The sequence below is a fragment of the Labrus bergylta genome, chromosome 2, assembly GCF_963930695.1.
Source record: "Labrus bergylta chromosome 2, fLabBer1.1, whole genome shotgun sequence".
Lineage (NCBI taxonomy): Eukaryota > Metazoa > Chordata > Actinopteri > Labriformes > Labridae > Labrus > Labrus bergylta.
Genome location: NC_089196.1, coordinates 23,188,352 through 23,203,578, shown reverse-complemented (window position 1 = coordinate 23,203,578; position 15,227 = coordinate 23,188,352). Strand labels below are relative to the sequence as shown.

Genomic DNA, 15,227 nt, shown 5'->3' with positions numbered 1-15,227 from the left:
TTAGTTAACTAAGTTAGTTATTGCTATTACACATACCCTTACATAAAGAGTAACTATTCCTTATTGAAAAGTGTGCAAAAAGAACTTAATCAGATGCTGAGGCTCTATGACTTCTTTCTCAGGTTTGAAACACAGGACATTTCCTTGGAATGCAATAAATTGCTACAGCCTATCTCAATTACTGAACCTTGCCCCAGTCTGGTCGTCGACCCTCCCAAAATTCAGTCCCTTTTTAGTCAGATAGGCAGGAGGAAATCCACAGGCCCAGGTGACATCCCTGCTCATCTCTTAAAGATCTGTGCAGAGGAGCTCACTCCAGCTTGTTGTCCTGTATTAAAGCAGTCTGTGGATTCACACACAGTTCCTATTCAAAATCCACCATCATTCCTATTCCAAAAAAGTCTTGTCCAACTGAATATAACGACTACAGACCTGTGGCGTTAACTTCTGTGGTTATGAAATGAAAAATATGTGGTGTCTATAAAGTCGCTTAATAATATTCAACACAGCTAAGTATGGTTTTAAGGTTCTTTAGTTAGATTTCTGGTAGATTAGTTAGATTTCTCATAGCCTCATAGTTCTCATAGAAACACATATTTCAGACATGAACCAAGCGGGCCCCCTTGTGGGCCAAACAGAACACTACCAAACTATTACATCACATGCGTAAAACATAAACATTACAGTATAGTGTATACTGAAAGCAGAATTTTAGCTCTGAGTTAGATCCACTCCAGTTGGCCTACAAGCGGGTGCAGGGTACAGACGATGCAATTAACAGCGTCAGTCATCTGACTTTAAAACACCTTGAAGACCCTAAGGCCATATGCACGTTTGTTGTTTATTGATTTTAGTTCTGCCTTTAATACATTGCAGCCTCATCTGCTGACAAGGAAGCTAACCCAGATGACTGTTAATCCTCTAAACCTCTGGTTATTATTTTAACATAGAACACAGAATGTCAGGGTCAATAACACACTTTCACATTCAAAATCAATCAGCAAAAACTCTTTCATTCCCACATCGATAAAAATTCTTAATATTGTTTCTTAGGGCTGCGGGTTGTGCATTAGTGTCATGGTGTCCCTGTATACTTTTTATATTTTCTTAACTTTGTTATTTTATCTCTCATGCTGTGTTTTTGCAGATCTTGTGCAAAATGATAGCAATGTATGTTGTGTTGTTCTGTATTGGTATGTGTTTTTTTTATTGTTTTTATTTATTGATTGAGTGGAAGCAGCTAAATGTTTGGCAGAAATATGAGTCCAAGACAAATTTCCCCAAGGAGGAGTTCATTTATTAACTACTATTTTGAAGCCTTGAGTCTTCTTTCATGGTCACTTCTTTTTAAAAGCCAGAAGTGACCATGTTTAGAGAAGAGGTTGATTGAGGTTGATTACTAATTGTTATTTGTCCATTCTGGTTTGCAGGTTGCCAAGGCTGCAACTTGCACATCAAATGAAGCAGACACAGTTATAGCATCAATGTAACTCTTAATGGGAACACTTTTTACTAAATGTTCTCAATGCTTCATTGAAGATGGGTTGAAACCAGAAGAGGTCTACTGAGGTAATATATCAAGTGAGAAATAGTCATATTCTTAACAGGTTCCAAACCATTTGATCCCCTTTGTAACTAAATGAGTTACTAATGGCCATTGGACAAACAGCAGGTTAAAGGTACTTAAAGCTTTTGAAACAGAAATACTTCAACTACTTCTTATGTTGCCTACAAAAAATATATTCTAGTCTAATTCCAGTCTAGTCTTTCAACTTGCATGATGGTATATTCTCAACATTTTCATGGCACAAAATATCTTCCCTGAGACTCACCGCTTTTGAATCAATTCCTTTTTCTTTTGTATTGATACCAAATATAATGTAGTTTTAAAAAACCTGACACCTCCTTGAGTTCAAAACAAACCTTTAAACTCAGAATGTTTGTATCCTTACACTTCTTCTCTGATGACACTAATATAAGAAACCACGTGTCAGACACAGAAAATAAGGCAATGTGATAAAAGGACACTTGAGTGGGCTAATTGCAACTGCTAAAGACTCACTATATATATTGTTTTATTTTTTTATATTTATATTATTCTGCTATTTGAGTGGACTGCAGCAAAACTCAACAACAATGATCGAGGTGGGAATCTCAGAGTAACTCAAGATACTATAGAATACACAACATGTGGTTCACCTTAATGTTATCAAGACACGTCCATTCTGCAATAACTGATGTATGCAAGATAATCCCAAATAACTGAAGACTATGCAAGGCTTCTTAAAAAGGTCAAGTGTGATGTATTTATTCATTGCAATATGGTGTCTGTTAAACCTCTTATCATGCTTCTTCCTTTAACTTCTTTTCACTGTTGTATGACAATATCCTGCTCTTCTTCTTTTTCTTCTTCTGTCTGTCAACTTCTTCTTGAGTCAGTTAACCTCTGTTTAAATTACTCTCATACATGCCATGAGCGAAAGCTGGAGGAGTCATGAAGTAGTCATGCGATTAGTCCAACTGGCAGGGAAATCTTTTAAGAGCGTTTTTTTTCTTCTGTTAAATTGTTCATATCTGGCACTAGTGATTCAATAACTGCATCTCAGAAGTCAAGAAGACGATATATTGCTGTGTCAATTTTTTGTTTCATCCCTCCTGACAGTAAATGAAAATGTTTTATTTAATTAATCCATCCATGAATCCCTCTCCTCTAGAATCATCTTCCAACAAACATAACCCTTATGAATTGGCACTATAAAGATTGATTGATTGATTGATTGATTGATTGATTGATTGACTGATTGATTGATTGATTGATTGATTGATTGATTGATTGACTGACTGACTGATTGATTGATTGATTGATTGATTGATTGATTGATTGATTGGTTGGTTGGTTGATTGATCTGTAATGTGCCCTGTTAGACCCAGGTTTGACTCTGTTTAGCCCTGCAGAGGAAGCCAGAGTGCTGCTGAGGGCTTTAGTCAAATCACCTCAGTGAACCACATTGATTTCCTCATTCAGACAGAACCCAGAGAGCTCCAGACAAACAACTAGGCACAAGCTTTGGAATGAAACAGACTGGACTGAGTGTACACAGACAAGCAGCACAATTAAAGTCTTGAGTATAAACACAAGTTTCTGTAGTAAAAGGGTAAAGACTGCCCCCTAGTGCCCACACAGCACATTACCTTGCATTTGGAGTTGTAGTTTACCGTCCTCCTGGCCCATATTCTGAGTTTCTATCTGAATTTGCAGAATTTTTATCAGATTCAGTCCTGAGCAGTGATAGAATAATTGTTGTTGGTGACTTCAATATCCATGTGGATGTTGATAATGATAGCCTGAGCACAGCTTTCATGTCACTATTAGACTCTATTGGTTTCACCCAGGGTGTAAACAAACCTACTCATCGTTTTAACCACACCCTGGATCTTGTTTTAGCTCATGGAATTGAAATCCTATCAAAGTTTGTTGATAGTGCAGTGGATTCGCTGAGAGTTACTCTGGATTCGATTGCTCCCCTGAAACAGAAGGTTGTCAAGCGGCGGAGAGTGGCTCCATGGTTCAACTCAGAAACCCGTACTCTAAAACAATCGTCGCGGAATTTTGAAAGAATATGGCGCTCGACCAAAACGGTAGAATCTCATTTTTTCATAGAAGATATATTTGTATATAGAAGATATATGAAGGCTCTACGTCACGCCCGAGCTGCCTACTACTCCTCTCTAATCGAGGAAAACAAAGGCAATCCTAGATACCTCTGCACCCCTTCCGTCATCTCCTCCTCCTCTTTCTCCTGGCTTGGCAAACTTTAAATCTAATTTCCCTTTCAGGCAAAATAAAGGTCTGAACTGAAAAAGAAAACCATGTTATGTGTTTTTACCCCTTTGTTTTGAATCACTTCTTTGTTGATTCGATAACTGACTTTAAGCATGCCCTCTTAAAAAAGTCAGGGGTCAAAGTCAGCTATTATTGAGATAGCTATAATAAGCAATGTTAATCTTTTAATACCCAGCGGTCATTAAGTGTCAGAAAAACTGGAGAAAATTTATTTACGGCTCTAAATCAAATCATGTGAAGCCTCATTTCATTTTAGGATCCAGCTTGCCTAGATATTATAAAACAATATGGTGAACCAGAGTAACTCTTGGCATGATGGTCACATCTAATTTTCTCTTATTTTATAAAGCCAACATTTATATTTGTTCCATGTCTTGCAGCAGCCAGCCCTGAACTCTCCTGTTTGTTTTCCTCCTCTTCTCCATCCTCAGACTCTGCAGTACTGGTGCTCCTCGGGGTTGTGTCAGCTCACCTGTTCTCTTAACTCTGTACACCAATGAATGCACCAGACTCTATGCAGAGAGCTACATCATTAAATTCTTGGATGATACAGCTATCCTGAGCGTAATGCACAGAGACAGCAGTCCTTCTTTTTATCACTCTGAGGTAGAACATTTTGTGCTCTGGTGTGATACAAACTACATTGTTTTAAATGTTAAAAAGGCCGAGGAGATGGTGTTTGATCCCAGGGGAGTGGGTGATCATCATCCTGTGGTCATCCACAAGGAAAGTGTAAATGTTTGTACATACATGTGAACATTAATCCCATAATCTTTTTCTTCATTCCCCCCCGAAAAAAAGGTATTGGCTGCCTGTGGGATAATGAGGTCAGAAGCTCAGTCTGTAGGGACTTGGGTTGGGAACCAGAGGGTCACCGGTTCAAGTCCCTGTGCGGACCAAGTATGGAAGTTGGTCTGGTAGCTGGAGAGGTGCCAGATCACCTCCTGAGCACTGCTGAGGTGCCCTTGAGCAAGGCACCACACCCCCTCCCCACCACCAGCTCAGGAGTGCCCATTGTGGGCTGCTCTGTCACTCTGACATCTCTCCATTAGTGTATGTCCAGAGGATCCTGTTTGTGTGCATGTGTGTATATACTTCAGCCTATGTGTGTGTTGCATGACTACAGAGTGTAAAAACTGAAACTGAAAATCAATGAAAGTACATCTTAAATCTTTAGTGCTGGTGTTATTCATGTCACTTGGGGCGAGGCTTTCTGAGGAAGTGGTCTGAAAGAAAACTGCGGCGAGGTTGTCAGGAAGAGGAACACATCCTCTCTCACTGGTCCGATCAACAACAATCTACTTTGCTCTCTGTTCACCATGAAGCTGTATGGAGCTTTGATCCTGTTTGTGACTCTATCTACAGGTAAGAACAGCTTTAGAGTTAGCTGTTAGTGCACTGAGCACACACATAGTAACTGAAATAAAAGAAATGGGTTTGATTTTTATGTGATGTCAGAAAGTTGAAGAAAAAGTTCCCTCCTTGCAAAAAATGTGCCTATCGTTATAGTCTTTAAACTTTGGTTTAACAGGGTTAATCTGTGAACTGTTGTTCTGGCCATGTGCCTTCTGACTTTAGAACAGTGTACATTAGTTTGAGTAGGTCAACAAATGACTCTCTTTCTGAAGAAACCTTTGTAAAATGTAAATTACCATCGTCCTTCTCTCATTTCCCAGACAAACAACTAGGCACAAGCTTTGGAATGAAACAGACTGGACTGAGTGTACACAGACAAGCAGCACAATTAAAGTCTTGAGTATAAACACAAGTTTCTGTAGTAAAAGGGTAAAGACTGCCCCCTAGTGCCCACACAGCACATTACCTTGCATTTGGAGTTGTAGTTTACCGTCCTCCTGGCCCATATTCTGAGTTTCTATCTGAATTTGCAGAATTTTTATCAGATTCAGTCCTGAGCAGTGATAGAATAATTGTTGTTGGTGACTTCAATATCCATGTGGATGTTGATAATGATAGCCTGAGCACAGCTTTCATGTCACTATTAGACTCTATTGGTTTCACCCAGGGTGTAAACAAACCTACTCATCGTTTTAACCACACCCTGGATCTTGTTTTAGCTCATGGAATTGAAATCCATAACCTTACAGTTTCCCTAGAAAATCCTCTGCTATCAGACCATTTTTTTTTTTTATTACATTCGATTTTGTCCTACCAGAATTACCTCTGCCTGGAAGAGGTGTGCTCTCTAGAAGTTTGTCGGATAGTGCTGTTGCTAGATTTAAGGAAGCCATTTCAGCTGTTTTTGATTCAGTACTGTGTTTCAACCCAGTTGGAAACTCTTATGATAGCTTTAGTCCCTCTCAGCTAGATCAGTTTGTTGATAGTGCAGTGGATTCGCTGAGAGTTACTCTGGATTCGATTGCTCCCCTGAAACAGAAGGTTGTCAAGCGGCGGAGAGTGGCTCCATGGTTCAACTCAGAAACCCGGACTCTAAAACAATCGTCGCGGAATTTTGAAAGAATATGGCGCTCAACCAAAACGATAGAATCTCGTTTTTTTCTGGCAGGATAGTCATAGAAGATATATGAAGGCTCTACGTCACGCCCGAGCTGCCTACTACTCCTCTCTAATCGAGGAAAACAAAGGCAATCCTAGATACCTCTGCACCCCTTCCGTCATCTCCTCCTCCTCTTTCTCCTGGCTTGGCAAACTTTAAATCTAATTTCCCTTTCAGGCAAAATAAAGGTCTGAACTGAAAAAGAAAACCATGTTATGTGTTTTTACCCCTTTGTTTTGAATCACTTCTTTGTTGATTCGATAACTGACTTTAAGCATGCCCTCTTAAAAAAGTCAGGGGTCAAAGTCAGCTATTATTGAGATAGCTATAATAAGCAATGTTAATCTTTTAATACCCAGCAGTCATTAAGTGTCAGAAAAACTGGAGAAAATTTATTTACGGCTCTAAATCAAATCATGTGAAGCCTCATTTCATTTTAGGATCCAGCTTGCCTAGATATTATAAAACAATATGGTGAACCAGAGTAACTCTTGGCATGATGGTCACATCTAATTTTGTCTTATTTTATAAAGCCAACATTTATATTTGTTCCGTGTCTTGCAGCAGCCAGCCCTGAACTCTCCTGTTTGTTTTCCTCCTCTTCTCCATCCTCAGACTCTGCAGTACTGGTGCTCCTCGGGGTTGTGTCAGCTCACCTGTTCTCTTAACTCTGTACACCAATGAATGCACCAGACTCTATGCAGAGAGCTACATCATTAAATTCTTGGATGATACAGCTATCCTGAGCGTAATGCACAGAGACAGCAGTCCTTCTTTTTATCACTCTGAGGTAGAACATTTTGTGCTCTGGTGTGATACAAACTACATTGTTTTAAATGTTAAAAAGGCCGAGGAGATGGTGTTTGATCCCAGGGGAGTGGGTGATCATCATCCTGTGGTCATCCACAAGGAAAGTGTAAATGTTTGTACATACATGTGAACATTAATCCCATAATCTTTTTCTTCATTCCCCCCCGAAAAAAAGGTATTGGCTGCCTGTGGGATAATGAGGTCAGAAGCTCAGTCTGTAGGGACTTGGGTTGGGAACCAGAGGGTCACCGGTTCAAGTCCCTGTGCGGACCAAGTATGGAAGTTAGTCTGGTAGCTGGAGAGGTGCCAGATCACCTCCTGAGCACTGCTGAGGTGCCCTTGAGCAAGGCACCACACCCCCTCCCCACCACCAGCTCAGGAGCGCCCATTGTGGGCTGCTCTGTCACTCTGACATCTCTCCATTAGTGTATGTCCAGAGGATCCTGTTTGTGTGCATGTGTGTATATACTTCAGCCTATGTGTGTGTTGCATGACTACAGAGTGTAAAAACTGAAACTGAAAATCAATGAAAGTACATCTTAAATCTTTAGTGCTGGTGTTATTCATGTCACTTGGGGCGAGGCTTTCTGAGGAAGTGGTCTGAAAGAAAACTGTGGCGAGGTTGTCAGGAAGAGGAACACATCCTCTCTCACTGGTCCGATCAACAACAATCTACTTTGCTCTCTGTTCACCATGAAGCTGTATGGAGCTTTGATCCTGTTTGTGACTCTATCTACAGGTAAGAACAGCTTTAGAGTTAGCTATTAGTGCACTGAGCACACACATAGTAACTGAAATAAAAGAAATGGGTTTGATTTTTATGTGATGTCAGAAAGTTGAAGAAAAAGTTCCCTCCTTGCAAAAAATGTGCCTATCGTTATAGTCTTTAAACTTTGGTTTAACAGGGTTAATCTGTGAACTGTTGTTCTGGCCATGTGCCTTCTGACTTTAGAACAGTGTACATTAGTTTGAGTAGGTCAACAAATGACTCTCTTTCTGAAGAAACCTTTGTAAAATGTAAATTACCATCGTCCTTCTCTCATTTCCCAGACAAACAACTAGGCACAAGCTTTGGAATGAAACAGACTGGACTGAGTGTACACAGACAAGCAGCACAATTAAAGTCTTGAGTATAAACACAAGTTTCTGTAGTAAAAGGGTAAAGACTGCCCCCTAGTGCCCACACAGCACATTACCTTGCATTTGGAGTTGTAGTTTACCGTCCTCCTGGCCCATATTCTGAGTTTCTATCTGAATTTGCAGAATTTTTATCAGATTCAGTCCTGAGCAGTGATAGAATAATTGTTGTTGGTGACTTCAATATCCATGTGGATGTTGATAATGATAGCCTGAGCACAGCTTTCATGTCACTATTAGACTCTATTGGTTTCACCCAGGGTGTAAACAAACCTACTCATCGTTTTAACCACACCCTGGATCTTGTTTTAGCTCATGGAATTGAAATCCTATCAAAGTTTGTTGATAGTGCAGTGGATTCGCTGAGAGTTACTCTGGATTCGATTGCTCCCCTGAAACAGAAGGTTGTCAAGCGGCGGAGAGTGGCTGCATGGTTCAACTCAGAAACCCGTACTCTAAAACAATCGTCGCGGAATTTTGAAAGAATATGGCGCTCGACCAAAACGGTAGAATCTCGTTTTTTCATAGAAGATATATTTGTATATAGAAGATATATGAAGGCTCAATGTCACGCCCAAGCTGCCTACTACTCCTCTCTAATCGAGGAAAACAAAGGCAATCCTAGATACCTCTGCACCCCTTCCGTCATCTCCTCCTCCTCTTTCTCCTGGCTTGGCAAACTTTAAATCTAATTTCCCTTTCAGGCAAAATAAAGGTCTGAACTGAAAAAGAAAACCATGTTATGTGTTTTTACCCCTTTGTTTTGAATCACTTCTTTGTTGATTCGATAACTGACTTTAAGCATGCCCTCTTAAAAAAGTCAGGGGTCAAAGTCAGCTATTATTGAGATAGCTATAATAAGCAATGTAAATCTTTTAATACCCAGCAGTCATTAAGTGTCAGAAAAACTGGAGAAAATTTATTTACGGCTCTAAATCAAATCATGTGAAGCCTCATTTCATTTTAGGATCCAGCTTGCCTAGACATTATAAAACAATATGGTGAACCAGAGTAACTCTAGAGAACTCTAATTTTGTCTTATTTTATAAAGTTTTTTTTTAATAGTCTTGGGTTATTGCCTATAGTTGAAGTCCAAGCAGTATGAATTATTTCAGGTCTAAGAAATATATTTTCATTGTGCCCATGTTGTTTCTTTTAACTTGTGAAAACAGTGAAGAACTTGGGACCAGGGACCTGCTTAGGATGTAGGGTTTGAGCTGCATCCTAAGGATGAATATGTTACATTCTTTGGTCACAGATGGATTGATGTAATGGAGCCAACATTTATATTTGTTCCGTGTCTTGCAGCAGCCAGCCCTGAACTCTCCTGTTTGTTTTCCTCCTCTTCTCCATCCTCAGACTCTGCAGTACTGGTGCTCCTCGGGGTTGTGTCAGCTCACCTGTTCTCTTAACTCTGTACACCAATGAATGCACCAGACTCTATGCAGAGAGCTACATCATTAAATTCTTGGATGATACAGCTATCCTGAGCGTAATGCACAGAGACAGCAGTCCTTCTTTTTATCACTCTGAGGTAGAACATTTTGTGCTCTGGTGTGATACAAACTACAATGTTTTAAATGTTAAAAAGGCAGAGGAGATGGTGTTTGATCCCAGGGGAGTGGGTGATCATCATCCTGTGGTCATCCACAAGGAAAGTGTAAATGTTTGTACATACATGTGAACATTAATCCCATAATCTTTTTCTTCATTCCCCCCCGAAAAAAAGGTATTGGCTGCCTGTGGGATAATGAGGTCAGAAGCTCAGTCTGTAGGGACTTGGGTTGGGAACCAGAGGGTCACCGGTTCAAGTCCCTGTGCGGACCAAGTATGGAAGTTGGTCTGGTAGCTGGAGAGGTGCCAGATCACTTCCTGAGCACTGCTGAGGTGCCCTTGAGCAAGGCACCGCACCCCCTCCCCACCACCAGCTCAGGAGTGCCCATTGTGGGCTGCTCTGTCACTCTGACATCTCTCCATTAGTGTATGTCCAGAGGATCCTGTTTGTGTGCATGTGTGTATATACTTCAGCCTATGTGTGTGTTGCATGACTACAGAGTGTAAAAACTGAAACTGAAAATCAATGAAAGTACATCTTAAATCTTTAGTGCTGGTGTTATTCATGTCACTTGGGGCGAGGCTTTCTGAGGAAGTGGTCTGAAAGAAAACTGCGGCGAGGTTGTCAGGAAGAGGAACACACTTCTCTCACTGGTCCGATCAACAACAATCTACTTTGCTCTCTGTTCACCATGAAGCTGTATGGAGCTTTGATCCTGTTTGTGACTCTATCTACAGGTAAGAACAGCTTTAGAGTTAGCTGTTAGTGCACTGAGCACACACATAGTAACTGAAATAAAAGAAATGGGTTTGATTTTTATGTGATGTCAGAAAGTTGAAGAAAAAGTTCCCTCCTTGCAAAAAATGTGCCTATCGTTATAGTCTTTAAACTTTGGTTTAACAGGGTTAATCTGTGAACTGTTGTTCTGGCCATGTGCCTTCTGACTTTAGAACAGTGTACATTAGTTTGAGTAGGTCAACAAATGACTCTCTTTCTGAAGAAACCTTTGTAAAATGTAAATTACCATCGTCCTTCTCTCATTTCCCAGACAAACAACTAGGCACAAGCTTTGGAATGAAACAGACTGGACTGAGTGTACACAGACAAGCAGCACAATTAAAGTCTTGAGTATAAACACAAGTTTCTGTAGTAAAAGGGTAAAGACTGCCCCCTAGTGCCCACACAGCACATTACCTTGCATTTGGAGTTGTAGTTTACCGTCCTCCTGGCCCATATTCTGAGTTTCTATCTGAATTTGCAGAATTTTTATCAGATTCAGTCCTGAGCAGTGATAGAATAATTGTTGTTGGTGACTTCAATATCCATGTGGATGTTGATAATGATAGCCTGAGCACAGCTTTCATGTCACTATTAGACTCTATTGGTTTCACCCAGGGTGTAAACAAACCTACTCATCGTTTTAACCACACCCTGGATCTTGTTTGAAATCCATAACCTTACAGTTTCCCTAGAAAATCCTCTGCTATCAGACCATTTTTTTTTTTATTACATTCGACTTTGTCCTACCAGAATTACCTCTGCCTGGAAGAGGTGTGCTCTCTAGAAGTTTGTCTGATAGTGCTGTGGCTAGATTTAAGGAAGCCATTTCAGCTGTTTTTGATTCAGTACTGTGTTTCAACCCAGTTGGAAACTCTTATGATAGCTTTAGTCCCTCTCAGCTAGATCAGTTTGTTGATAGTGCAGTGGATTCGCTGAGAGTTACTCTGGATTCGATTGCTCCCCTGAAACAGAAGGTTGTCAAGCGGCGGAGAGTGGCTCCATGGTTCAACTCAGAAACCCGTACTCTAAAACAATCGTCGCGGAATTTTGAAAGAATATGGCGCTCGACCAAAACGGTAGAATCTCGTTTTTTCATAGAAGATATATTTGTATATAGAAGATATATGAAGGCTCTATGTCACGCCCAAGCTGCCTACTACTCCTCTCTAATCGAGGAAAACAAAGGCAATCCTAGATACCTCTGCACCCCTTCCGTCATCTCCTCCTCCTCTTTCTCCTGGCTTGGCAAACTTTAAATCTAATTTCCCTTTCAGGCAAAATAAAGGTCTGAACTGAAAAAGAAAACCATGTTATGTGTTTTTACCCCTTTGTTTTGAATCACTTCTTTGTTGATTCGATAACTGACTTTAAGCATGCCCTCTTAAAAAAGTCAGGAGTCAAAGTCAGCTATTATTGAGATAGCTATAATAAGCAATGTAAATCTTTTAATACCCAGCAGTCATTAAGTGTCAGAAAAACTGGAGAAAATTTATTTACGGCTCTAAATCAAATCATGTGAAGCCTCATTTCATTTTAGGATCCAGCTTGCCTAGACATTATAAAACAATATGGTGAACCAGAGTAACTCTAGAGAACTCTAATTTTGTCTTATTTTATAAAGTTTTTTTTTAATAGTCTTGGGTTATTGCCTATAGTTGAAGTCCAAGCAGTATGAATTATTTCAGGTCTAAGAAATATATTTTCATTGTGCCCATGTTGTTTCTTTTAACTTGTGAAAACAGTGAAGAACTTGGGACCAGGGACCTGCTTAGGATGTAGGGTTTGAGCTGCATCCTAAGGATGAATATGTTACATTCTTTGGTCACAGATGGATTGATGTAATGGAGCCAACATTTATATTTGTTCCGTGTCTTGCAGCAGCCAGCCCTGAACTCTCCTGTTTGTTTTCCTCCTCTTCTCCATCCTCAGACTCTGCAGTACTGGTGCTCCTCGGGGTTGTGTCAGCTCACCTGTTCTCTTAACTCTGTACACCAATGAATGCACCAGACTCTATGCAGAGAGCTACATCATTAAATTCTTGGATGATACAGCTATCCTGAGCGTAATGCACAGAGACAGCAGTCCTTCTTTTTATCACTCTGAGGTAGAACATTTTGTGCTCTGGTGTGATACAAACTACATTGTTTTAAGTGTTAAAAAGGCCATGGAGATGGTGTTTGATCCCAGGGGAGTGGGTGATCATCATCCTGTGGTCATCCACAAGGAAAGTGTAAATGTTTGTACATACATGTGAACATTAATCCCATAATCTTTTTCTTCATTCCCCCCCGAAAAAAAGGTATTGGCTGCCTGTGGGATAATGAGGTCAGAAGCTCAGTCTGTAGGGACTTGGGTTGGGAACCGGAGGGTCGCCGGTTCAAGTCCCTGTGCGGACCAAGTATGGAAGTTGGTCTGGTAGCTGGAGAGGTGCCAGATCACCTCCTGAGCACCGCTGAGGTGCCCTTGAGCAAGGCACCACACCCCCTCCCCACCACCAGCTCAGGAGCGCCCATTGTGGGCTGCTCTGTCACTCTGACATCTCTCCATTAGTGTATGTCCAGAGGATCCTGTTTGTGTGCATGTGTGTATATACTTCAGCCTATGTGTGTGTTGCATGACTACAGAGTGTAAAAACTGAAACTGAAAATCAATGAAAGTACATCATAAATCTTTAGTGCTGGTGTTATTCATGTCACTTGGGGCGAGGCTTTCTGAGGAAATGGTCTGAAAGAAAACTGCGGCGAGGTTGTCAGGAAGAGGAACACATCCTCTCTCACTGGTCCGATCAACAACAATCTACTTTGCTCTCTGTTCACCATGAAGCTGTATGGAGCTTTGATCCTGTTTGTGACTCTATCTACAGGTAAGAACAGCTTTAGAGTTAGCTGTTAGTGCACTGAGCACACACATAGTAACTGAAATAAAAGAAATGGGTTTGATTTTTATGTGATGTCAGAAAGTTGAAGAAAAAGAGCACAAAAAAATGTGCCTATCGTTATAATCTTCAAACTTTGGTTTAACAGGGTTAATCTGTGAACTGTTGTTCTGGCCATGTGCCTTCTGACTTTAGAACAGTGTACATTAGTTTGAGTAGGTCAACAAATTACTCTCTTTCTGAAGAAACCTTTGTAAAATGTAAATTACCATCGTCCTTCTCTCATTTTGTCAATTCTCTACTTGGCTCTTCCATTGAGGCAAACATGCCCCAAAAAATAAACCAGTGGGTCAAAATCAAACACAAAACTACGACGGAGGATTAGGGCCACGTTAAAAAAAATTAATTACATTTACGAGCTTAATCTCGTAAATTAACGAGTTCCAGACCAGCCTGTGCAAAAATGATGAAAGTAGAACTCTTAAAGTCTTTAAAGAATAAAGTCGTTATTTTAGTCCGTATCAGAAGAGCAGCAGCATCCTGTTCTCAAATGACAAACATGGAGCATCTTGTCCTAAAGGTTTCACTGATATGAAACTATGATGCTTTTGGCACATCATCATCTTCACATTGTCATAAAATATCAGCACCCTGAAAAGATACTGCAAGAAACTGTGGCTTTTCCGAAGAAAGAAGCACACTGACTTGGAGGAAGATGTCTGCAGAGGAAGATACTTTAAGAGTTCTACTTTCATCATTTTGCGCAGGCTGGTCTGGAACTCATTAACTAGTTAATTCTCATAAATTCTTGTACTTTGTACATTTTGTACTTTGTACTTTTAATCTCGTAAATTTACGACTTTATTGTCGTAACTTTATTGTCGACTTCATTGACGTAAATTTACGAGTTTATTTACGAGTTTAATCTTATTAATCTCTTAATAAAACAAAGTTTTACCATGGCCCTAATCCTCCGTCGGACAAAACACAACATGATAAAGCTATAGGATAAAATACATGGTTAAAGAAATTTGGCTAAATATAAAAGTATGTCCAAGCCCCTTCTCTAAACTTCAATTTCATTTGACTTTCTCAGGGCCTCTTAAATAGTTTTTAGTCATGACTGAAGTTTTGTTTTTGTTTTCTCTTTTCTGTCAAACTCTCTTATCGGAAACCTTTCTGTAGGTGTTAATTTCTGCTAACACGCAGATCATGCAAAACAAAAACAACATAATGTGAACTCTTTGTGAACTGGTCAAATGCACGTCACACCTACCCATTCACATCCATTCATACACTGATGGCAGTGGTTGCTATGTAGGGAGACAATCAGAAGTAACTAATCCCATTCATAAGCATTCATACACCGCCGACGAAGCAGCGAGAGCATTTCAGGGTTAAATGTCTTGCCCAGGGACACATCGGACATGTTGCTGCAGGAGCTGGGAATCGAACCTTCAACCTTCCAGTTGAGAGACGACGACACAGAACCGCAGCCCAATAATGAAGGCTGTTAACGTTGTGTACCTGCGTGCTTGTGCTCGTGCATCAACTGTACCGTGTGGAAGCACACCTCTCCGAAGTGATCCAGGGCCAAGGAAGTGTACAGTGCTCGAGCAAGGACACGGTACGGATTGCGTAGTGTGAGCGCGCCCTAAGTTAGCGTTGAGAGCCGGCATTAGCTATCGCTGGCATCGCTGGCTGATTTCTG

At 40.5% G+C, this 15,227-nt stretch overlaps 1 long non-coding RNA gene across 5 annotated transcripts; it reads left to right on the top strand.

Moving 5' to 3' along the window:
* The first annotated feature begins 2,794 nt into the window (after positions 1-2,794).
* LOC136177271 (uncharacterized) lies at positions 2,795-13,327 on the top strand. 5 transcript variants are annotated; one of them, XR_010664904.1, is made up of 6 exons: positions 2,795-3,639; positions 4,276-5,209; positions 6,975-7,149; positions 7,345-8,812; positions 9,666-10,598; positions 12,571-13,327. It is a non-coding gene; the product is annotated as an uncharacterized lncRNA (long non-coding RNA). The 5 variants fall into 5 exon arrangements; XR_010664903.1 differs by having other exon boundaries at positions 2,796-3,639; positions 4,276-4,450; positions 4,646-5,209; positions 6,975-8,812; XR_010664902.1 differs by having other exon boundaries at positions 2,812-3,639; positions 6,975-8,812; positions 9,666-9,840; positions 10,036-10,598.
* Positions 13,328-15,227: the final 1,900 nt, after the last annotated feature.